This window comes from Symphalangus syndactylus, chromosome 16 (genome assembly GCF_028878055.3).
Source record: "Symphalangus syndactylus isolate Jambi chromosome 16, NHGRI_mSymSyn1-v2.1_pri, whole genome shotgun sequence".
Lineage (NCBI taxonomy): Eukaryota > Metazoa > Chordata > Mammalia > Primates > Hylobatidae > Symphalangus > Symphalangus syndactylus.
Window position 1 is genome coordinate 45,226,804 of NC_072438.2, and position 23,963 is coordinate 45,250,766.

Genomic DNA, 23,963 nt, shown 5'->3' on the forward strand with positions numbered 1-23,963 from the left:
AAATGTTTTGACTTCAAGAAAAACTATGTAGCTTAAAATTGAAACATCCTTCGTCTCTGATAGGGAGTGAGAAGCTTGCCCCGTGTCATCGAGAGACCATGCTCAGCCTGCCAAAATCTGAAGCATTCTTAACATCCTGTGTCCCACCCAACCCACCCCAGCTCTGCCCAGATCTGAAGGAGTCCTGGCACCTAAATCCATTTCTTCAACCAAGGCGATTACCTATAGCCCTTGCTGGTTTACTCTAAGGAATAAAACAGCAGATCTGTCAAAGATGGAGGATATTTATGATGTTTCCAGTCCTTCAGGGTGTTGGAGTCACACTCTAGTCCAGACCCCTTTCTTGCTGGAGTGATATCTTTGTGCAGTTCTAGCACTTGCAGATCAATCCAGCGTCCGGTTGACTGACAGAAAGTCAACTGCATGGATGCCCTAATACAAATAACTTTCAGGATCTCAGGGGTTCTGTAGTCAGGGACTGTTCTCCCTGAGAAGAAAAGCAAATGAATCAGACTCTTCTTCTTATGTTCAAATCCTTTTAAATCGGCCTTGTACAGTGGGACTTTCTCTACCAAATAAAATATGAAATCTATAGACATGCTTTTGGGTTTTTAACATAAACTATTAAGAAACACTTCCAAGCCTGGGCGCAGTGGCTCATGCCTGTAATCCCAACACTTTGGGATGCCGAGGCAGGCAGATCACGAGGTCAGGAGTTCGAGACCAGCCTGGCCAACATGGTGAAACCCCGTCTCTACTAAAAAATACAAAAATTAGCCAGGCATGGTGTTGCACGCCTGTAGTCCCAGGCTGGGCAACAGAGCAAGACTCCATCTCAAAAAAAAAAAAAAAAAGAAAAGAAAAAGAAACACTTCCTTACACAAATAAAAGATCCTAATTAGTACTCTTATGTCATCTGAATAAAGTCCTCCTCTGATAAACAAAATTTTGAGTCTTCATTAAGCTGTAAAGTTGTATTAAAAGAAAGTGTTCGCAGTACTCCTCCATTGACCTTCCCTTAGCCCTGGAAGCACGTTGTGTCTGCCCAATCATAAGTATAGACAATAAATAAAATGCGACAGGGACCATAGAGATCTAGAACATGATAGGTATTTAATAAGTGCTTTGTGATTGATTGATTGATTATTCGAATTCCACATTCTGCCTTCTTTGATTCTGCCTCTGTGTTGGGTTTTTATGGCATTTACGTCTCCCACAACTGTGCACATCCCCAAGACACCCACTGTCCCTATCTCCTCAGTTATTGTGACTTGTCTAGATGTGATTTGGAGGGTGTTTTTTGTTTTTGAGACGGAGTCTCACTCTGTTGCCCAGGTGCTATCTCAGCTCGCTGTAGCCTCCGCCTCCCAGGTTCAAGCAATTCTTGTGCCTCAGCCTCCTGAGTAGCTGGGACCACAGGCGCATAACACCATGCCCAGCTAATTTTTGTATTTTCAGTAGAGACAGGGTTTCACCTTGTTGGCCAGGCTGGTCTCGAACTCCTGACCTCAAGTGATTTGCCTGCCTCGGCCTCCCACTGAATGCAGTTTTGGTGAACCTGTTCATTTCTGAACTAGATAATGAATCAGTTAAAGACCAAAAAAAGTATAAAAAAAAATAACAAAAGCAACAATAACAAAAGACTCCAGGAATAAGCAAGACTTCAACAAAACAGTCCACTAACACTTGAAAGAGACAAGCAGGGTCTAACTCCACTCCCTCCCACCCCAGAATCACTGCAGCTCACAGTAGTCACTCAAAAGGACCACATGATCACTAACATTGAACTGCAATGGTCTCTGGCTTTGTATACCCACCTCCTGTGGGTATAACAGCATCCTCTTTGAACCAGCAAGGTACCAGTGTGGGGTTACTTCTGAGTCATACCCCTGGAAAAGTGCCTCCAGTTCAGCCCTTGTGGTGGCCAGAGGGGAGAATCATTGCCTCCTCCACACTAAAGTCCGGTGAAGCCTCAGAAAAATGTGGAAACAGTTGCCAGATACCTGGAGCTGTGTGGCGACTGACAGCTCTGGAACTGCCAGGCTTTCATGGAAAGAGCCCCTTTGTTTTCATCAGCATGATTGGAGTTCTAACCTAGTGCAGACCTAGCCCCACAGACTCAGGATTTCAGTTAGAGGAGCAGAACCCAACCTGGTTCCTCCCCACTGGAATGTGTTTTTGTAACCTGAGTGATCTGAGCACATGCACCCATTTTAAATTTTTCTGATGTTATTAAACAGAAAACTGAAAGATAATGTGATAATGTATATTTTTTAATTTTCTGGAAAATGTGGAATAATAGAATAGAGCAGGGGTTGGCAAACTATGGCCTGAGGTCCAAATCTGGCCTATGATGTGTTTTTATATGATCGATAAGCTATAAATGGTTTTCACATTTTTAAATAGTGGGGAAAAAAGTCAAAAGAACAATATTTCACAATATGTGAAATTATATATATTCAAATTTGTATTAATAAATAAAATTGTATTGGAACACAATACCCATTCATTATGTATGATCTAACTACTTTTTCATTGCAATGGCAGAGCAGAATTGTTGCAATAGTCATTGTACGAACCACAAAGCACAAAATACTTGGCCCTTTACAGAAAAAGTTTGCCGACCTCTGGAATAAAGAAAGGAAAAAAAAAAAAGAAACCAAAGTTTGACTTTCCCAAAGCAACATTATTTTCTACTTTTTTCCAGTTTGATTTCTACTGATAGAGAAGGCCTTGCATTATTTTAATTTGTGTTTTTTTAAAAATAATGTATTTCTCTTAAAAAGAATATAACCTAATCACTGTAGAAATGGAAAGTAGCATAAAAGAATAAAGAACATAAACATTGCCAATAATTAATCCTAACATGCAGAGAAACAAATGCTCACATTCTAGTATGTATCCTTTCAATTTTTTATATGTATTTTTCCAGCTTTTATAACATTTGGCTCATGATATTTTGTATTTTGCTTTCACTTAAATTTAAATTATGAGCATTTCTCGCAAACTTCTTGATATTAAAATCAATGAAAGTAAAACGTTTCTCACCATTCCTTGAATGATGCTGCTTTACTATTATTATTATTTTACCACATCATATGGTCTTCTTTTTTTTCAGAATTACAAAGAAAATAGTTAAAGCTAATTTCTGTGAGCTTAGAAATTTGGCAGTTTTTTCAAGTTACCAGAACCTTTATGTTCTGCTCTGTACTTCTTTAAAGAAATATGACATTTTTTTCTTAATAAGCAAACTATTAAAAATGCATAGTGCCATAGTTCTCTAGGCTTTTGTTTTTTCAATCTAACAGGAGAATGAGAAGCTTTCCAATTGGGGCTTTGTTGGTTTCTATGTTATTAAGTATAATATTTCTGCATGTCTTGTTAAGTATAATATTTCTGCATATCTGTAATATATTCCCTGTATCTATGTACAAATACTAATATGAAACATAATCACACTTGCAAAATTATGCCAATTTCTTCTGCGAGAGTAATTGTTGAAAAGCATTACTAATTTACTAATTACTAGAGGGGTCATTTTATTCTATTATCAAAGGGCATATATTGGAAATAAAAACTGTTTTGAAACCCCACCTAGCAACAGGCTATGGTAACGCATAACTATTATATTTAACCCAATTTATTTCCTTAGGTTTCAGTGGCAAAGATTCAACATAAAAAGATTAAAGGATTTGAGTGGTTGGCAGGGGAACCTATGCTTCCTTGTGCTAACTTTTCTTGCTATCACAAAAGGAGACTCCCAAAGCCGTTGTTGGAAACAAGCTACATTGAAAACTAATGCCTTCAGTTCCACACATGGCTCTTGTTCTATGCAGAAACTGGAGTTGTCTTTGTTTTACATTACAACTTCTACTCTCCAGATGGAATTGAGGAACATTGAATCAATTTGAAAAACCAAAGTTTTTACTGTAAGTGATGCATGTCAAGGCACAGGACCTCATTGTGGATAACCAGAGTGTGGAGTTGAATTCATTTTGGTTCCCTTAACTGCGCAGAGGGCAACAAGTAAGTTTATTGTAGTAAGGACAAACTAGTGATTAGCTGTGATCTGTAAATCTTAGTTCACTGAAACCCTAAAACCTTTAGGCTGTTTATTGCAATCACAGTGGTTTACATCATCCAAAGAAAGAAGGGAAGGAAAGAAAAATGGGGAGAAGGAAGGAAGGGAGGGAGGGAAGGAGGGAGGAAGAAGGAAGGGAGGAAGGCAGGGAGGCAGAGAGGGAGAGAGGGAGGGAAGAAGGAAGGGAGGGAGCAAAGGAGGGAAGCAACAAAGTAGAAAGGGAAAACGAAGGAAAGAGAGAAGGAAATAAGAGAAAACTGTTGGTATATAAGAGCTTTTATTAGCATCTTTCTGTGTTAATAATGGAACCCTTACAGCTGAGGAATTCTTTGATGATTTACAGCCAAAAACAAGAGTATCAAACTCCTGTTGATTTAAAATATATGCCTGTTTTCAACTACCATGGGCTTTCTCTTTTTGCTGCCAGATATAGTGATGAAGTTACAGATATAATTCTTTCCATGAGGAGGAATCAGGGCAAGAAAACACATCTTGAAATGCAGTAAGAATCACCCCAGAACTCTGAGTTTGAACTGTGCTACATGTCAGTTTGCTCATCCACAAAGCAGGCAGATAATGCCACTCTGAGAAGGTGGGAGAGCTAAGTGGTTTGGCACACAGTAGGCCTTCAACAAATGATTTCTGACTTTGAGTAGATGGTATTTAGCAAATCTGTGGCTCCCTGAAACAAAAGAATGTCTTTCTGGCCACACATAAGGAAAGAGGTGGTATTTTATAAACCACAGCATGAATTACCTCTCAGAGAGGCTAAGGTAACTTATGTTAATGGCAGATATTTTACAGGGTCTTTTAAAATGGATTGGCCACTTCATAGTGCAAATACATTCTTAACAAGTTTCTGAGACCTATGTACTTCTGGAAGGAAGAAGCGTCTTCTCATCTGACTTAGTACCTGCATTATTACCCAGCATCTGAAAACAAATCCAGCAAAAAGAAAACAGGGCAATTGTAAAAATTATTTTCTAATAATCATTCATTGCTAACTTCCATCTAAATGTGACTGGCTCCCGGGGTGGACTGGACAGGGGCCAGGCTGTGGAGAATGGAAACAAAGGCACCAGTGAAGAGCTGGCATACTTCAGCCTGAAACTGGAGCCCTGGGTTTTGGGGATGAAAGGTAAGCCTTGGGCATACCTGGGCAGCAAGAGATAAAGGCAAACTCTGCTCCTCATCTTCAACTGCCACCTCTATCCTTCATGAGCTGGTGGCTGGGGAAAGGAGTCATAGTCACTGCCAACTCTTTTTCTCTTGGGGACTATGTGGAATGGACCTTTTGCTTTCCGTTATTGGTAGGTAATTTTTTGGTCGCTAAATCCTAACCACAAAGGCCTTTAGAGCAAGCTTGTCTAACCCGCAGCCTGTGGGCCACATGTGACCCAGGACGGCTTTGAATGCAGCCCAACACAAATTTGCAAACTTTCTTAAAACATTATAAGATATTTTTGCAACTTGCTTTTTAGCTCATCAGCTATCATTAGTGTATTTTATGTGTGGCCCAAGACAATTTTTCTTCTTCCAATGTGCCCCAAGGAAGCCAAAATATTGGACAACTCTGCTTGAGAAGATTCAAACATGAGCCTACATAGAAAAGGAGTGACAAGCTTAGGGTCCTGGCATGCTGGGTAGATGGTTCTGGAAATGCTCCCAACCTCAGTAAACCAATAATGATCGCAGCTGTCTCTGCTGAGTGTTTAGTAAGTACTTTGAATATTTTCCTCTTTAATCATCACACCAACTCTGTGAGGTAGACTTTTATTATCCCATGTTACAGGGGCAGAAACTGAGACACAGAAGTTAATTAACCCAAAGTCACTCATCAGATCCCATAGTGATAGAACGTCTGATTTTGGATTAGGCACATGGCTCCTAGGAATAAAGACTACATTTCCCAGCTTCCCTTGCAGCCAGGTACAGACATGAGACTAACATCTGGCCAATGGGATATAAAGTGAAATGATAGAAAACTTTACATAGATTATTTGCAATTAGCATTTGGTGGCTTGCCAACTGCTACACCCTCCTATCCCTCCCAGAGGTAATCTCTCCCCTTGTCCTGGCACCCTGGCCCTTTCCTACTGACTCATCTTCTGCCAAAATAGAAAAGAATCTGACATCTGGAAACCATCATGATCTGTGACATCCCAGCTTCCTTTTTCCTATACCCTTTTTGCCTAGTCTGACTGTGCCAAGGAAGGTCCTCCTATTCCTAGGAGGTTCCTCGGGCGGAAGTACCAATTTTCATTCTCTCCTGAGGTATGCAGTAAAATCCAGGCTCTGCCACTTAATTAGCAGTGCTTACCAGCTGTGTAACCGCAGTCGAGTCTGTAAAGAACTAAAATAAGAATAATAACAGATACCACAGAGCGTTGGTTGAGTAACACAAGATGACACCTGCAAATTGATCTGGCTTATAATGGACATTCAATAAATGGTCCTTCTCTGCATTTAATTGACTCTCCCCTTCCTTTCTTGCCCTTTTTCTTCTGAGCACATAAAGCACCATCTCTACATTCTAAGTCATAATTCCTCTTATTTCCCTACCCTCAACAACCTAGATAGGTTTTAGACAATACCTTATGTCCTGTAATTGTATCTTACATTTTAAACATCCTAGCACATTAGTGATTCATTGGCCTGAAGGGATGTGGGGAATAGTGGTTATAGGCACCCAGAAAGTACTGTAACTATTATTGTAGGAGAGACTGCCTCCAGAATTACAGGTCAGGGATGCTCGGCCTGTCAATGGAATACTACAGCATCCTCAGCCTTTTGTAGCTGTCTGGTGCAGATGGAACAGTAAACACTCCATAAATATGTGTTGAATAAGTAAATAAACTAAATAATAAATTGTACCCTTTTCCTACATTGATCACCATCACCCCCTGTAATTGCATCCGAAAATAAGTAGCCTAGTTCAGATTGTAGACTACAAAAACATACGCAGCTCAGATACCCTTAACCTCCCCATTCTTTAACAATTCCCAAATAGTCTGAATCATCACTTTGCTTAAACATTGGGGATGCCAGATTCTCTTCCCTGTGTCTTACCCTTGACCACTTCTTTCTGGGAGTCCCTGGAATTCCATATTCCACAGGCCTGTCCTGGTTGATGTTTGTCCCTTTGAGTGGCACATCCCTGTCTACCCTGGTATAAATCATTTAAAAGGGAATCACAATGTTGGGAACATGGACTTTGGCATCAGACAACTTAGGTTTGAAAGTGTATTTCATATTCCTGTGCCTCAGCCTTCTCATCAACAAGATAGGAATACCACATCATAGGGCCATTTGAGGAGTCTATGAATGCACATTGGTAAGGCACTTAGAAGAGTGCCTGGCACATGGTGAGCACCACCTAAACGCTAGTCATCATTATTGTTGGTATCCGGTTCTGCCAAGTAGTCACACAAAGTAGCCCCTCCCCAACCAGTCTGTACCAAAAATAGATCACAGGCTCATCAGAAAGGCAGAAAGTACTTCTCAATCCTCCACAGGGCAGCTTTTCAGGTTGCAAAAAGTTAAGATCTTCTCCCCATCAGGCACCCTACTCTATCATAAAAACAAGAACACAGTTCAAGAGGCTTACTGATTTTAGTGAATGATTAACATTTAGAGAACTTTAAAGAAAAAAAATTTAGAGAATTTTAAAAGAGTAAAGGAAGACATTGGCCATCTGGCAACACTACTTCCCTTGATGTATCTATCAAAACCACTCTCCTTGACTCAGCTAAAGTGTAGCAATGATTAGCAAATCATAGATGGAGTCCCTGTAGATATTAGGGTTTTCATCTTCTAGCTTATTTATTTAACTAATGTCTCTCCTTCAGAGCAACTGAGAGAACATTAAAAGAGCAATTGTTGATCATGATAAAGTTTGCCAACATTTGTTCTATTCTTCCTGAGTCAAATTCATATAAGGTTTACTTTTTTCTTAGTGGCTTTTAGAAAACAGCACCCTTTTCAATAGGCAAACTGTGATTGCAAACAGCCATGTCAATGGGCCTAATCCCTTATAATACCAAAAACCAACTCACATTGGGCAGTTTACGGATGTACACTATCATACCTCCACCCAACTGCAACCAGCAGAGCATTGTACCATTAACATGGCATAGTGCACTAAAATAAAACCTTTCGCTGAGTTGAAAGCAAAGATGAACTTTGAAACTAGGACAGAAAACTAGTAGAAAACAACCTGTTTTATTACAATTGTGTTGGGTATTTTGTATGGAAAGAGAACAAATGGAGAATCATTTGTTAAAATGTGTCTTGTCTGGGCAATATAGTAAGACCTCATCACTAAAAAAAAAAAAAATTAGCCGGGCATAGTGGCATGTGCCTGTGGTCCCAGCTACTCTCTGGAGGCTGAGGTGGGAGAATTGCTTGAGCCCAGGAGTTCCAGGCTGCAGTGAGCCATGATCACACCACTGCACTCCAGCCTGGGCAACAGAGTGAGCCCTCATCTCAATAAAAAGAAAATGATATGGTCACATCCTGTTGGTTCAGAGAAAATAATATGAAATTAACACATATATTCCAATAGCTAATAAAATTTTATCCTTTCAAGCAGCAAGTCACTGTTAGCATTATTTTTTTGTACCTCCAGAATCTTCAAACATCACATCACTGTTTGATATTGACAGAAAAACATTTTTTTTTTTTTTTTTTTTTGAGATGGATTTCCACTCTTGTTGCCCAGGCTGGAGTGCAATGGCATGATCTCGGCTTACCACAACCTCTGCCTCCCGGGTTCAAGTGATTCTCCTGCCTCAGCTTCCCTAGTAGCTGGGATTACAGGCATGTGCCACCAGGCCCAGCTAATTTATTTTTATCTTTATTTTTAGTAGAGACAGGGTTTCTCCATGTTGGTCAGGCTGGTCTCAAACTCCCGATCTCGGGTCATCCGCCCGTCTTGGCCTCCCAAAGTGCTGGGATTACAGGCGTGAGCCACCATGCCCAGCCGACAGAAAAACTTTCTATCCCTGCAGTTGTCAATTATGTGACACATCTTCCAGAGGGAAGCCTGCCAAATAAAACCCAAGCTGAAGATGTCAGTGGAGACACACAAATCATGCTTGATTCACTCCATTGCTAGGTGTGAGGATCTCGATGCCTGGGTCTTCAAGAACTTTTAGCACAATGAATTTCAAAATGGACACTCCCAAGTTAATATAGTCAGTAAAGATTTCACATTCAGTCAATTTCCCTTTGCTCTTAAAACCATATTTCCTTTCTGTACTTTTTTCTTATGTTACTCAAATCAGGAAGTATTCAGGTCACACAAAAACTTCCCCATCATTTCACTAAGAGGATAGGGTAGTAAGGAGAAATTGAAAGTAGGGAGGGGGAAATTGCCCCCGTTATGGTGGGGGCACCTCACCTGTCCCCTTGGGGGACAACCACAGTTTCAGTTTTTTATTTGCTATTTTACTTCTAGGAAGTCTCCATCTATAAATACCTCCTCTTTAATCCCCCAAATTCCAATGTCTCTGAACAGTTTCTTTCTTTCTTTCTTTCTCTCTCACCTTCTTCTTTGCTTTGAATGAATTTGTTACTTGTAAAACAAAATTATTCAAAGACAGTTTCTACAATTACTCTTTTTTTTCCTTAAGAAACAGCAGTAGCTGTCAGCAAACCACGTTGGCTTGATCTTCCAAGCAGACCTGAGACAAAAGGGTAGTTCCGTTTCTCTTACTAAGATTAGGAACCGAGGTGTCAAGGGTAGCAAGCAGTGATGTTCCCTCTGAAAGCATTTCAGCTCTTCTTAGACCACCTCACCATCTAATGCAAATTTAAACGGTCTTCATTAGGAAGTATTAGTTCCCTTTTTAACCTCAAGCATCAATGCCATTTTTCATAGGCAATTGCTGTAACTGGATCCTAGGCTGACAATACACCGATAAAGTAGGCAGTTGTTTCATGGGTGTAGTTATAAGGGGTATCCACCTCCTGAAAATCCCACTGATGAGGTACTTTCCTTGAATTAAGACATAGTTTTTCTTTAAATATGCAAATATGTATGTCAGAAAGCTTTATTAACCCATTATTTATCTACTGGATCTTCTTCAGTTCCTTTAACTAATTATGATTGAAATGAAGACACTTGAAGCTTCTATCTCCAACTCCAATTGCCCCAGTGAGGCCTCATCATCCCTCACCACCGCAATGGATACCTCAATGATCTGCCAGCACTCAGGTCCTCAGGTCCTACTTGGTTTTTTTTTTTTTTTTAGACAGAGTCTCACTCTGTCACCTGTTACCCAGGCTAAAGGGCAGTGGCATAATCTCTGCTCACTGCAACCTCCAGCTCCAGGTTCAATCAATTCTCCTGCCTCAGCCTCCCGAGTAGCTGGGACTACAAGTGTGTATCACCACACCCAGCTAATTTTTTGTATTTTTAGTAGAGACAGCATTTCACCATGTTGGCCAGGCTGGTCTCGAACTCCTGGCCTCAAGTTATCTGCCCACCTCAGCCTCCCAAAGTGCTTGGATTACATGCCTAAGCCACCACACCTGGCCTAGGTTCTACTTCTTAAAGTTAGAGTTATTGCTCAAAGTAAAAAATGTGATTGTATCACTGCAGTATAATACCCAGGTTCCATATGTTTCCATTCAAGGCCTTCGTAACCCGCCTCTTACCTTTGCAGCCTTTACCTGCATCACATGTACCTACACTGGGATTATAGAAAACCATTTAACCCAAATCCCTTTGCTTTCATTTGCTTATGTGATTTCTTTCCCCAAGAATTTCCTTCACTACATTCTAACACTACAGCCAATCTTCCACTAGTCAAAATCCAACTGATTCTTCAGGACCAAGTCTAAATGCCATTTCCTTAATAAATCTGTCAGAGCCCCTTTTTTCTCCTCTCTCCCCATCATTTACTGATGAATCTGTTTTTAATCCAATAATACTAGATGATGTCCCCCTCCAAAGGACATTCAGCCATGTCTAGGGACCTGTTTGGCTATTACGACTGGGGGTGGGAGCTACTGGCAGCTAGTGAGTAGAGTTCCAGATGCTGCTAAACATCCTACAATGCACAGAACAGCACCCCTTGACCCCCCAACAAAGAACCATCATCCCAAAATGTCAACAGTACCACAGTTGAGAAACACTGGGTTAAACAAATGCATGTACTACTGCTCCACCTCCAAGGCCCACTAAACTGAAAGGTATTAAAAAGGATCAAAATTTGAAAAAGACCAAAGTATAGGAGAAGAGACACAAGTGAGCCAGAGATGCACAAATTTTTGCACATGGAAAGTGATGGTGAAATTGATAACTGACTTAGAGTGAAGAAACCATTTAACCTAAATCACTTTGATTCCTATCTGTTCATGCTGTTTCTTTGACCTAGAATTTCCCTCTACATTCTAATATTCCAGCCAGTCTTTCAATAATCAAAATCCAAGGGGTTCTTCAAGACCAGTCAAAATATCAATTCCCTTGTAAATCTTTCAAAGCCCCCTTTTCTCCCTTCTCTCTATCATCCACTGATAAATTTATTTTTCTAGACATCCAATAAAAAATGACGAAGAAAATGAAAGCGAAAAGGTAAAGTGGGATCTTAGGGCAAGGAGAAGGTGTCAAATAGCAAGCCAACTCAGATGGCAGCACCCTGGAAAGGCTCCGAAACTGGAAGCCCCCCTTGGCAATTATGTAGTGAGAGTAGGACTGAATATCAGGATTGGTTCAAATTGTAATGAACAGTAGTCAGATCCTCAGATGCCTACCTTCACTCTAAAGAGTCAGGAAGCTCCCCCACTGGGTTTATTCTCCAGAGTAGCCAAACCAGAGGGTTCTATGGAGGACAGAAGAAGGGAAGAAGGAGCACCTTGTTGAAGTCAAAAGGGTACCAAGTGCATACTGAACAATGGGACCCACAACTGCCTTCCCCCACTTTATAGAACTTACCATTTAAAAAAATAAATGTAGAAATACTGGCACTCAGGGTCCCATCTAGCCACATTTTGGTCCATCCCACAAATCAATAAATCCTGTGCAGATAGATACACAGAGCTTGTTTAGCTTTTTAGTGCCTCACTTTTAACTCTAAAAGGACAACCAGGCATTTGAGAAGCAAACATGAAAAATAGAGAATAAAAAACCAAGGAAACAAAGAAATGGAAAAGGAACTCAGAAAAGATAGACAATGTAGGTAGAAGGGACAAAAGAAAACTTGAAAATGACTCCAAGTTATATTCTCAAAGAGAATTTGTTTCCATTAAGAAAGGTTTATGTTTTCAAAGGAAGGAAGAAAAATGGAGAACAGCCGAAAAGAACTCTTAGAAATTATATACACATATATGAACATTTAAAATGTAAGTGATTGGAAAATAACGTTGAAAAAATCTTCCAAGAAAGTAGCATAAAAAGATATAGTGGAAGAGAGAAAAGCTAAGAGACCCACAGGATCAAGAAAGGAGGTTCAACACCCAAGTAATATGAGTTCTAGCAAAAAAAGAACAGCAAAAAGAGGGGGGAAGAAAATTATTAAGGCAATACTACAAGAATATTTTGCAGAACTAATATATTTAAAGAGGCTACTCAGTGCCTAACACAATAAATAACAACAACAACAAAAAAAACCCTACGAACATACATATCATTGTGAAATTTCAGAGTTTTGCGGGTAGAAAAAAAGATGTTAGAAATTATCAGAAAGGAAAACTTGGTCACATACAAAAGATAAAAAATTACTTTAGGGAGTTTCACTTCCTGTTAGAATGTGGTAAGTGGCAACACATGGTTACTCTTATGCCAACAATGAGAAAAAGACAGGAAAACTACAAGACGATCATTTATTAGACCCACCCTAGAGCTGAGAATGCAAAGAAACCTAAATGAACTACATTCCAGATAGCAGTAAGTTTTTCATAATTTGCTTACATCCCAGGAGATCTGTCTTAGTCTGTTGGGGCTGCCATGACAAAATATCTTAGACTGGGTAATTTGTGAACAACAGTATTTTTTTGTTTACAGTTCTGAAGGCTGGAAAGTCCAAGATCAAGATGCCAGCAGATATGGTGTCTGGTGAGGGCACCATCTGTTCTTCACATGATGGAATGGCAAGAAGGGGCTAACATGCTCCTTCCAGTCTCTTTTATAAGGGCGCTAATGCCATTAGTAGAGCTCTGCGTTCATTACTTAATCACCTCCCAAAAACCTACCTCTTAATACATTGCCTTGGGAGTTAGGCTTCGATATATGAATTCTGAGGGGTTACGAGCATTCAGACCATTGTGGGATTGGTGGGAGGAGGAAGAATGTGCCATAGGCAGGAATTAGAAGAAATTAGCTGAATTGTCAGCAAGCCTTGAACAGCTGCATATGGACTGTCAAGACAGCAGCATCCCCAGGATCTCAGCCTTACAGCAGAGCTGCACCTACCTGCCAGCTCCTTCCACATCAAGTGCATGGGGTTAGCACATCGACGTCTGGGGACAGGGCAGGAGAGCCGAGAGAGATTGTTCCTGTGGAGAAGCAGGGCAGGTGAACTGAGATAGACCTCTCCAAAGCCCTCTGAGCCTTCACCAATCTCTAAGCCTTCACCATCCTGTCTGCAGCAGGCTGAGATGGGACCAAAGAAATCTCTTCAGGGCACTGCTATACTCTCCCAAGTGCACCACAGCAACCCTCAGGGGCTGGGACAAGACGAAAGGTCTGAGAGAGACAGGTGTTTGAAGGCATGAACATCCAGGGGTAAGACTGACAAGCAAAGAGAATTCCCCAGCAGCCCCCAAAGCTGGCAGTCAGGTTATAAAGCAGAAAGAGGTCACTTGCAGTTTAGAAAGCTGACCAGTTAACTACAGAGCATAAAGGGATCCCTAGAGTCTCGTTGGCACTTAGAGATCTGCTGAAGGGGAAGTCCTCGTATTGTCTTAATGATATCGGAGGCCAGTGGCGACTTATATCTAACTGAAGTTACAAATGAGCCCAGACCCAGAACAACTACACATAAGATTGACCTCACCCCCAAACACACACACACACACACACACACACACACACACACACACACACACACGATCAGCATGACAGAAGGTGGTGCCCCTCGTAGGAGAGGTACTAAATGGAAGTACATGATTGTAAAATCCGTGCATTGTTTGAGAAGTAACAGAATATTTGAATGTAGACCATAACAACTTAAAGATGGATGTCTAAATCCTAGAGCAACCACCAAAAAATAGCACAAAGATATGACTAAAACAAAAATATAATAAAGGAAAGGAAACGACCAGTTAAAAAATAGTTGGTTCACTCAAAAGAAGGCAGGAAATAAAGACAACAAAGAACAAAGGAGACAAATATTAGGATGACAGACTGAAAGCCAAACATATCAATAATTAGGTTAAATGTAAATAGATTAAACAATTCAAGTAAAAGGCAGAAATAGTCAATCTGGATAACACAGCAGAGCCCACCTGTATACTGTTTACAAGATAAATATTTTAAGTATAAAGACTCAGACGTGTCACATATAAAGTAAAAGAGCACGTGCAAGTGCTAGTTATAAGAAAGCTGGCTTGCTATATTCATATCAAGGTAGACTCCAAGGCAAAGAGTAATACCAGAGATGAAGAGAGACATTTCATAATAATCAAAGAATTCATTCACCAAGAAGGTCTAACATCTTAAACATGTATGCAACCTAATCACAAAGCGTCAAAATACGTGGAGAAATCATTGACGAATCCCATTCATCCATAAAGGCAGAAATTGATTAATCACAGTCATAGTTGGAGATTTTAACACTTCTAGATAAAACTGGTAGACAATGAAAAATCAGAAAGGCTATAGAAGATTCGAACAGTACTACCAACAAATTTGACCTTATTAACATGTGTGAAATACTAACTACATTAAACATCTGCAGACCACATATGTTCTGAGAAAGGGTTCGGAGAGGAGAAGGAACGCTGGAGGAGGGAAGACCAAGCAGGTGATGGCTGAAGAAGAAATTTAATTGGCAGGAGGTGTGGAAAACCAAAGTGTTGAATAGAGAGCGTGATGTAAGCCCTTTTCTCCTTCTCCTCATTAAATGTCTACATTACTCGATGCACTTTATGAGATAGATTTTGTTTTGGAGATATGAAAAGGTATTGACTCCTATTTTGTGGTTGTTGTGGGGGTGAAACTAGAGGCTTCCTGTGAGAAGTCAACCATATTGGGCTACCATTCTGAGTCCCACCCAGGATGTTTAAGGCAGAAGAGCCACCTTCAGCTCAGATGCAAGACAGGTGAATGCTTTCATCATGACTGCTAGAGAGGGAGGAGGCCAACCTTGCACCACCATGTAGGTCCTCAAATCTACCACCCTGGCAGAGGTGAGCTGTGACATGGCCCTGGCTTTGGTGGGACCACCTTTTAAAGGTCGTCTGGAACTGGATGAGAAGTGCTCACAGATATAAGGTTAGGGGCAGTTTCTCCAAGAAACTCCCTCATAAAACCACGGGAGGATGGCATTTGAGCTAGTCTTGATGGAGACACTTAAGCTCTTGAGAAATCGGATTATTTCCTGGAAGGGGAAACAGGACCACTGCAGAGATGCTTGGGTGAATTTCACTCCCTGGCTCCAGCCTCATCTGCTGCTACGGGTTGACCTGGAGCCTGGAGTCCTTCTGTGGGGCTTACAGTGCAGCCAGCACTGCCCAAAACTGTAGACACTTAGGGAAGGGGTGGGTACTACCAAGGTGAGGACTACTTAGGCAGCTTTGTGTTGTGAGTAGACTAAGCAGCAGAAATGCTACAGAATGGGCCAGCCCCAGGGGTGAAGAAGCAACAAATCAGTGGAATGTTTGCAATGTTTTGGTCTTAGGAATTATACCAGGCCTCAAAGTCACAAGGCCTCTCTGTGGTCAAATGCCAGCCAGCCCTCACACAGGCATATGGCGGTATGGGGAGATGCTGGGATCCGTGTGGCAAGCTCCTGACCACACATCAACAGAAGGGTCAAAGACCCTCTGTGTCAGATTTGAGGAACTTGTAGAGAGTCATAAGCTGGGTAAATACAATTTTGAAAATCAGGCCTAGGGGAGTGTTTACAGCAAAATAGCAAGAAGAAAAATTTAGGCTTCACCAGCAACCAGGAAGGCTCCCAGATTCTCCTTGACTGTGGAAGAAAAGGTTGAAAGGAAGACCAAGATAAGGAGACCCAAAGGGAACAGAAATCTTGAAGGGTTATTGGTTAAGTTGCTCACTGTCTGGTACATGGTGGAGCCACCCTGTGCCATCTCCCTCTTACAAGCCTCAGGAAAGTCTAGAAGGTTCCTTTGGCTGGAGGAGAAAATGGGAGGCTGAGCCCTGTGGGCTTCAAGGCTGCCACATGGATTACACAGATCACAGGGATCCACCTTGTGGAAGGAAATCCACTTTCTCCATTTTTTAACATTGACAGAATCCTAAAAATTAAATAGATCCATCTATGAAGTATGCTGCTCATTTGGAGCTCATGACAGACAAGTGAAAATGCAAGGGCAAGGAAAATACACCAAATGCTGTCAGAAGCTGAGCCAACCATATTCTCTTGTCCTGTGTGTTTGTTTGCTAAGGTTGCTTCGTAACTAAGTACCACAGACTGGGTGGCTCAAACCATAGAAATTTATTCTTCTCACAATTCTAGAGGCTGGAAGTCCAAGATTAAGATGTCAGGAGGGCTGATTTCTTCTGACACCCGTCTCTTTGGCTTGCAGATAGCTGTCTTCTCCCTGTGTCCTCACATGGTCTTCCTTCTGTGTGGAAGGAAGACATGTCTATGTCTGTGCCCAAATTTCCTCTTCTTATAAGGGCACTACCCTAATGATCTCATTTTCACTTAATTACTTTTCTTTTCTTTTTAGACGGAGTCTAGTTCTGTCGCCAGGCTGGAGTGCAGTAGCGCGATCTCAGCTTACTGCAACCTCCACCTCCTGGGTTCAAGTGATTCTCCTGCCTCAGCCTCCCAAATAGCTGGGATTACAGGCACGTGCCACCACACCCAGCTAATTTTTGCATTTTTAGTAGAGATGAGATTTCACCATGTTGGCCAGGATGGTCTCGATCTCCTGATCTTGTGATCTGCCCACCTCAGCCTCCCAAAGTGCTGGGATTACAGGCATGAACCACTGCGCCCGGCCACTCAGTTACTTCTTTAAAGGTTCCATCTCCAAATTCCAAGGTACTGGGAGCTAGGGCTTCAGGATTTGAATTTTGGGAGACAGTTCAACCCATAACATCCTCCATGCACAGCATCTTCTTTCTGCTAAGTTCCTGGAAAACACTGTTGTTGTTCTCTAGGTCATAAACACTGCAACTGTTTTCATTCCTGATATTTTTTCCAGATATTTTCTCCCTTGTATCCTCTGTTTCTATGAATGTAAAAAACATGTTCTTCTAAACGTTATCTGACCTCTCCAGACTGTCTTTTTAGAGACAGACTTCCTGAGAAATGCATGCCTCCCCTACATGCTACAGGTTGTTTTATTGTGATTTCATTTAGTCCTCTAGAAAAAGCCAAGAAACCTGAAACCTACATCGGCAAAAAAAAAAAAAAAAGGACTGTCTTTTATGTCTTTCAGACATTCTAATCTGTCATGACCTTCTTTCAGCCCCTGCCCCACCTCCAATCCAGCCCATCCAGTAATACTTTGGGAACTTATCTGAGAACACCCTGGAAGGGTTAGAACACACAACTGTGTAGCACCATGTCCAGCACATGGCATAAAGAAGGATGAAGATGGCAAGGCGCGGTGGCTGATGCCTGTAATCCCAGCACTTTGGGAGGCAGAGGCGAGTGGATCACCTGAGGTCGGGAGTTCAAGACCATCCTGACCAACATGGAGAAACCCTGTCTCTACTAAAAATACAAAATTAGCCGGGCATGGTGGCCTATGTCTGTAATCCCAGCTAATTGGGAGGCTGAGGCAGGGGAATTACTTGAACCCGGGAGGCTGAGGTCACAGTGAGCTGAGATTGCGCCATTGCACTCCAGCCTGGGCAACAGGAGCGAAACTCTGTCTCACACACAAAAAAAAAAAAAGAAGAAGGATGAAGATGACAGAGCCATTCACAGGGCTGAGAAGAGTAGCCCCAGGAAGTAGTAAGTCGATGTGAGAGCCCAGAAGAGACAAGACAGCCAGAGCAGCCCCTATGGAGCAAAGGTCAGAAGAAAGCCTTCTAGAAACATCGCCTGAGTTGTGAGGATCTTGCTTCTTTTCAGCCGTATCTCCACCCATCTCCTTCCAAAAAAAAACCTACACTCTAACCAATAGTAGTTATCATTCCCCAAACTCACTGTGCTTTCCTCTTTGCCTCAGCTGAAATCCTGACCTCTGTGTGGAATATTTTTTCTGCCCCAACCTCAACCTATTGAAGGTCTATCCTTTCATGAAGATCAAGTTCTACTGTTGCACGAGGCCTTTAGTCATCATCACAGTTGGGAAGTCTTCCCCCAGTCAGAGCTCTCGATGTATTTCACTGATGCCTCTTTCCCTGAAAGATTTGCATAGAAATGGAAGAGGCCACCTGCTAAAGGGGAACTACAATGGGTTTTGGTGTGATGGCAATGATGAGGAGTATTTGCTGAGCATTTACTACACATCAAGCACTCACTCAATGCATTTCTCATTTATCCTTCATAACCCTCGAAAGTGGCTATTATTATTTGTCCCCTTTTACAGAGGAGGATATAGCAGCTCACGGACACTTGTCAAGTGACAGGACAGTGGAAGAGTCAGGATTCAAATGCAGATTTGCATGACTCCAGAACCCATGTTCTCAGCCACTACAGACTTGGGTCCTAAGATCAATTATAGCAGTTACTTGCTTTGCGACTTTATATAGCTCAATCTCTCTGAATCTCACTTTCGTCATCTGTAAAATGGAATGATAGTAAGTACCTTGTTGGGGTTAGTATGAGGATTAAATGAGATTACTTCTCTAAAATACCTTGCCAAGTGTGAGCTGTCTTGATAATTCATGGTGCATATAACTGGTGGTCTCCCTTTCTAGAATGTAAGCTTCTACAGAACAGAAAATGAGTCTTATTCATCTGGTATTTCCCTCAGCCCGTAGCAGAGCGACTGGTGCACAATACTTACCAATGGAACACATTATTTATTTTCTTCCCTAACAGGCTTTAAAAACAGAGTCTTTCTGAGATGGATTTCAGGCCATCCTGGGCTGGGCTGAAGCATGGGACACAAAATCTCTTCTAACCTAAGATTCTTTTTTTTTTTTTTTTTCTTGAGATGGACTCTCACTCTGTCACCCAGGCTGGAGTGTGGTGGCATGATCTCGGCTCACTGCAACCTTTGCCTCCCGGGTTCAAGCAATTCTCTGCCTCAGCCTCCCGAGTAGCTGGGATTACAGGCGCCTGCCACCATGCCTGGCTAATTTTTGTATTTTTTGTAGTGACCGGGTTTCACCATCTTGGCCAGGCTGGTCTTGAACTCCCGACCACTCGCCTCAGCCTCCCAAAGTGGCCTTTGACCTTCTAATCTAGAAACTATTCATGGAGAATTTTCTCTCTTCCAATTACTTCCTAAATCCCAAGAGAATTTTGTGCAATAGTGTTAATATTTTGTCTTGCCCAGAGCTAGAGTCAAATGGGGTAACAAACCACCTTGGTTGGCCTGGGTCTGCCTCAGTTTTAGAACTGAAAATCATCAGCTGGGCATGGTTGCTCACGCCTGTAATCCCAGCACTTTGGGAGGCTGAGGCAGGCAGATCACCTGAGGTCAGGAGTTCGAGACCTGCCTGGCCAACATGGTGAAACCCTGTCTCTACTAAAAATAGAAAAAAAAAAAATTAGCTGGGCATGGTGGCACATGACTTTAATACCAGCTAGTTGGGAGGCTCAGGCAGGAGAATCACTTGAACCCAGGAAGCGGAGATTGCAGTGAGCCAAGATTGTGCCACTGCACCCCAGCTCGGGCTCTGTCTCAAAAAAAAAAAAAAAAAAAAAAAAAAAAAAATTCATCCCAGGAAACCCCTGAGATGGATTTCAGGTTCAGACAAACTGGGAGACAGTTGGTCACCCTACAGTTGAACAAAAAGATTCATGATCATATAATGATAATTGAATGAATACTTACTACATATCAAGTATGATGCCTATACTTTATAGGTGTACTTTCTTTTTTGTTTTTTTTTTTTGAGACGGAGTCTCACTCTGTTGCCCAGGCTGGAGTGCAGTGGTACTTTCAACCCAATTCTGCCTGCAACTCTAGAAGCTGATGATTCTGTGGAAGCAGATGTAACAATTCACAGCACAGATCTTAAAGAAATTCTTAGGAGAGGATTAACCTTCAGAAAGAATTGAAATAGTTTTCCATAGGTTCCTCTCACATGTGGCTTTGGAGGGGCACAGGTGTTCGTATTTGCTTTCCCCAGAAGTGGCAGAGGGAGGAGCCAAGCTTCCTGTTGACTGTCTTTAACCTCACTTACTCAACTACGGGTTCTCCTTTATACATCTTCATAAATCCTACATCACCCTTCATGTAGGCAGTCCTTGATTTGCACAGCAGCACGGGACCATCAAAATGACCATGCAAGCTGAAACCACGCTAAGCAGTCTTACTCATTAATGAGAAAAGTTACATTTCTTTTATGATATTTAAACTTTTTTTTCAGACTGGACGTGGTAGCTTATGCCTTTCCTTTGGGAGGCCAAGGCAGGAAGATCATTCGAGCCAGGAGTTTGAGGCCAGCCTAGGCAATATAGCGAGACCCTGTCTTTACAAAATAATTTAAAAATTAGCTGGATGTGGTGGCATGCGCCTGTCATCCGCTGCTTGGGAGGCTGAGGCAGGAGAATCACTTGAGCCCAGGAGTCTGAGGCTGCAGTGAGCCATGATCGTGCCACTGCTCTCTAACCTGGATGACAAAGCAAAACCCAGTCTCTAAAATAATGAAAATTAAGAGCTTTTTTTCAAAATGTTAAAAACTCTCTTACTGTCAATTATAAATGTATAGGGAAATGAAAAAAAGAGTAAAACTAGTATTTATATAGTAGATGGTAATTTAAAACATTACAAACATTGAGAATTGAAGTATTTTATTTCCTTGTAAAAAATGCATCATGAGTGGTGTGAATAATGCTTGCTTCTCATCATACAACTTATGATATAGAGCAAGCATTTTTTCTACATCTTGGCAAATTGTCATGCTCCTTTCTAAGTTTGGATCAGCTTCCAACATTTTCTCCTTTGCATTTTCAATGTTGTAAAATATATCCAAGAATACCTTTGATGTGAAGTTTTTTGCCAGTATTATTTTCTCTAGGGCATCTTCATTCATCTTTTTAATCACAACCACTTTCCTCATTTTTGTCAATAATTTTACCTTCATTAAGTTTCTCTGGCTTCATAGCTGGAAACTCTCACACTCAGGTGTTTCTTCTATTGATGTTCAATTAGAAATCACTTCTAGGGCTGGGCACAGTGGCCCATGCCTGTAATCCCAGCACTTTTGGGAAGCTGAGGCTGGAGGATCAATTGAGGCCAGGAGTTCAAGGCCAGCCTTGGCAACATAGTGAGACACCCCTCCCCACCCCCCACCCCCCCACACACACACAAAAAGTGAAAGCCCATAGTCCTAGCTACTCAAGAGACTGAGGTGGAAGAATTGGTAGTTTGAGGCCACAGTGAGGTATGATTGCACCACTGTACTCCAGCCTGGGTTACAGAATGAGACCCTGTCTCTAAAAAATTAAAAATTTTTTTACAGAAAAAAATCACTTTTAACATTCTCCCTTTTTGTTTTCTTGCTTCACTTTTATTTTTATTGGCCAGTTCCTTTTGATTTTCTGTTTATGTAAAATGTCACATGGATTTATCACCAGGAGACAAGGAAGCAACACAACTACAGGCTTTGCAGTCTGCATATGAACTTAACAACAGATGCACAGGACAGACATTGAAAGAAGTGACGTGATTAGTCATGGTCGTATTGCACATCTATTATTTGTGTAGGGATTTGTGGACTGAAGAGCTAGCAGCAATGTCTGTGATTGGTTGTATTTATCCAATTGCTCACGATTAATATATCATAACTGGAATATAAACTGTGATCCCAGTTGTTCCTTAAGGTTTTATCAACATCTCAGAAGGAACCTGTTACAATATTTCCAAAATATCAGAGAAGAGATTACAATTAAAATCTACTGTAGTATTTCCCAACATTTCTTTAGATTTGCCTTTATATTTGAGGTCAGGTGCAATAAAAGTCTAGTGCTAATTAAATAAATTGTGCCAAACAAAAATTTGTACATATCAGAACCAGACAAAAGGAGGACTGATGGTAGTATAAATGTTTCACCTCTACCTGGTCTCCTCTGCTAAGTTCCTCCTTAAAAAGTATCCATTTCCTGTCCCATGGATATTTTACCTCTCTTAAAGTTATGGAATGCAAATAAGGGGAAATCAATATTTGAATTCTGTGTATACGACCAATAGCTGGGTAATGGATTTTTTTCCATCTTTGATATGGAAAGATCAGATAGCATTTGCTGAATGCCTACTAGGTGCCAACAACTGTTAGGTGCTTTAAATAAAAATGTCAACAATCAATAGAACATACATATGAGATAGGCAATATTGTGCTCGTTTCACACTACAGATGAGGAAACAGCCTTAAAAAGATGAAGTAATTTGACGAAGGTATAGACAAAACGGTGGAGCCAATATTTGAACACGAGTCTGTCTAAAGGTAAGCCCCTGGCTTTCAACCTTCACTCTTTTACCTCCCATATGTCCTAAAGCATTGTCCCTTTATTTCCTACATGAGCTGAGCACCTGGAATTTCATACCTCAGTGCTACTTTAGCCCCTGGTATTGTCACCAACACGGCATCTACAAGATAGTTCTATGGACTTGTCACAGAGTTCTGCAGAACAAATCTCTTTTGATAAATAAGTTTTAAACATAAAGTTTTAAATTAGAAAAATAAATGTTTTAAGCCTCCACGGGGATTCCAGTTGTTCCCTAAGGTTGTATTGACTGCTCAAAGGAACCTGTTACAATATTTCCAAAATATCACAGAAGAGATTACAATAAAAAGCTACAGTAGTACTTCCCAGTTTTTCTTCTTGACAGTGGCCATATCAGGTTCCCCTGATCTGCCTGGGCAGTTTCATCCCTGCATAGCTAGGATGAATGACAAATTCAAAACCTTTCTTTACACGTGGATTTGAACAAGAAATCTCCAGGAAGCAGGCTTGAAGAGATGGGATCCAGACACCTCCTAAGCCTCTTGTTTTCAAATTTGTCTGCATGTTGGAATCACCTGGCCATCTTTTTTAAAACTGCTGATGCCTGTATGTGCCCCTCCTCCCAAGATTCTGATTTCATTGGCTCAGGGTGAAGCCTCAGTATCTTAATGTTGTTTTTTTTTTTTTTTTTTGAATAGAGTCTTGCCCTGTTGCCCAGGCTGGAGTGCAGTGGTGCAATCTCAGCTCACTGCAACCTCCTCTTCCCAGGTTCAGGCAATTCTCATGCCCCAGCCTCCTGAGTAGCTGGAAATGCAGGCGCCTGCCACCACGCCCAGCTAATTTTGTGTATTTTTAGTGGAGATGGGGTTTCACCATGTTGACCAGGCTGATCTCGAACTCCTGAGCTCAAGCAATCCACCTGCCTCGGCCTCCCAAAGTGCTGGGATTACAGGCATAGCCACCATGCCCAGCCAGCATCATAATTTTTAAAAGCTTCCCAGATGAGTCTGATATGTGGCAAAGTCTGAGAACCACCGACCTAGGCAATCTAATCAGAAAAGATTTCCACAGATGTATTAATGATATGAACTATTAGTACTTGGGGTGTTTTTTAATTAAGTTATAGCTATGAATGATAATGGCTAACATGTGAATCACTTAAATCACTA

The 23,963-nt window shown here is 41.4% G+C and overlaps 1 long non-coding RNA gene across 1 annotated transcript; it reads left to right on the forward strand.

The window, feature by feature from the left end:
• The first annotated feature begins 15,338 nt into the window (after nt 1-15,338).
• On the forward strand, nt 15,339-23,670 carry LOC129464358 (uncharacterized). The gene is made up of 3 exons (XR_008651562.1): nt 15,339-15,518; nt 22,704-22,793; nt 23,180-23,670. It is a non-coding gene; the product is annotated as an uncharacterized lncRNA (long non-coding RNA).
• Nucleotides 23,671-23,963: the final 293 nt, after the last annotated feature.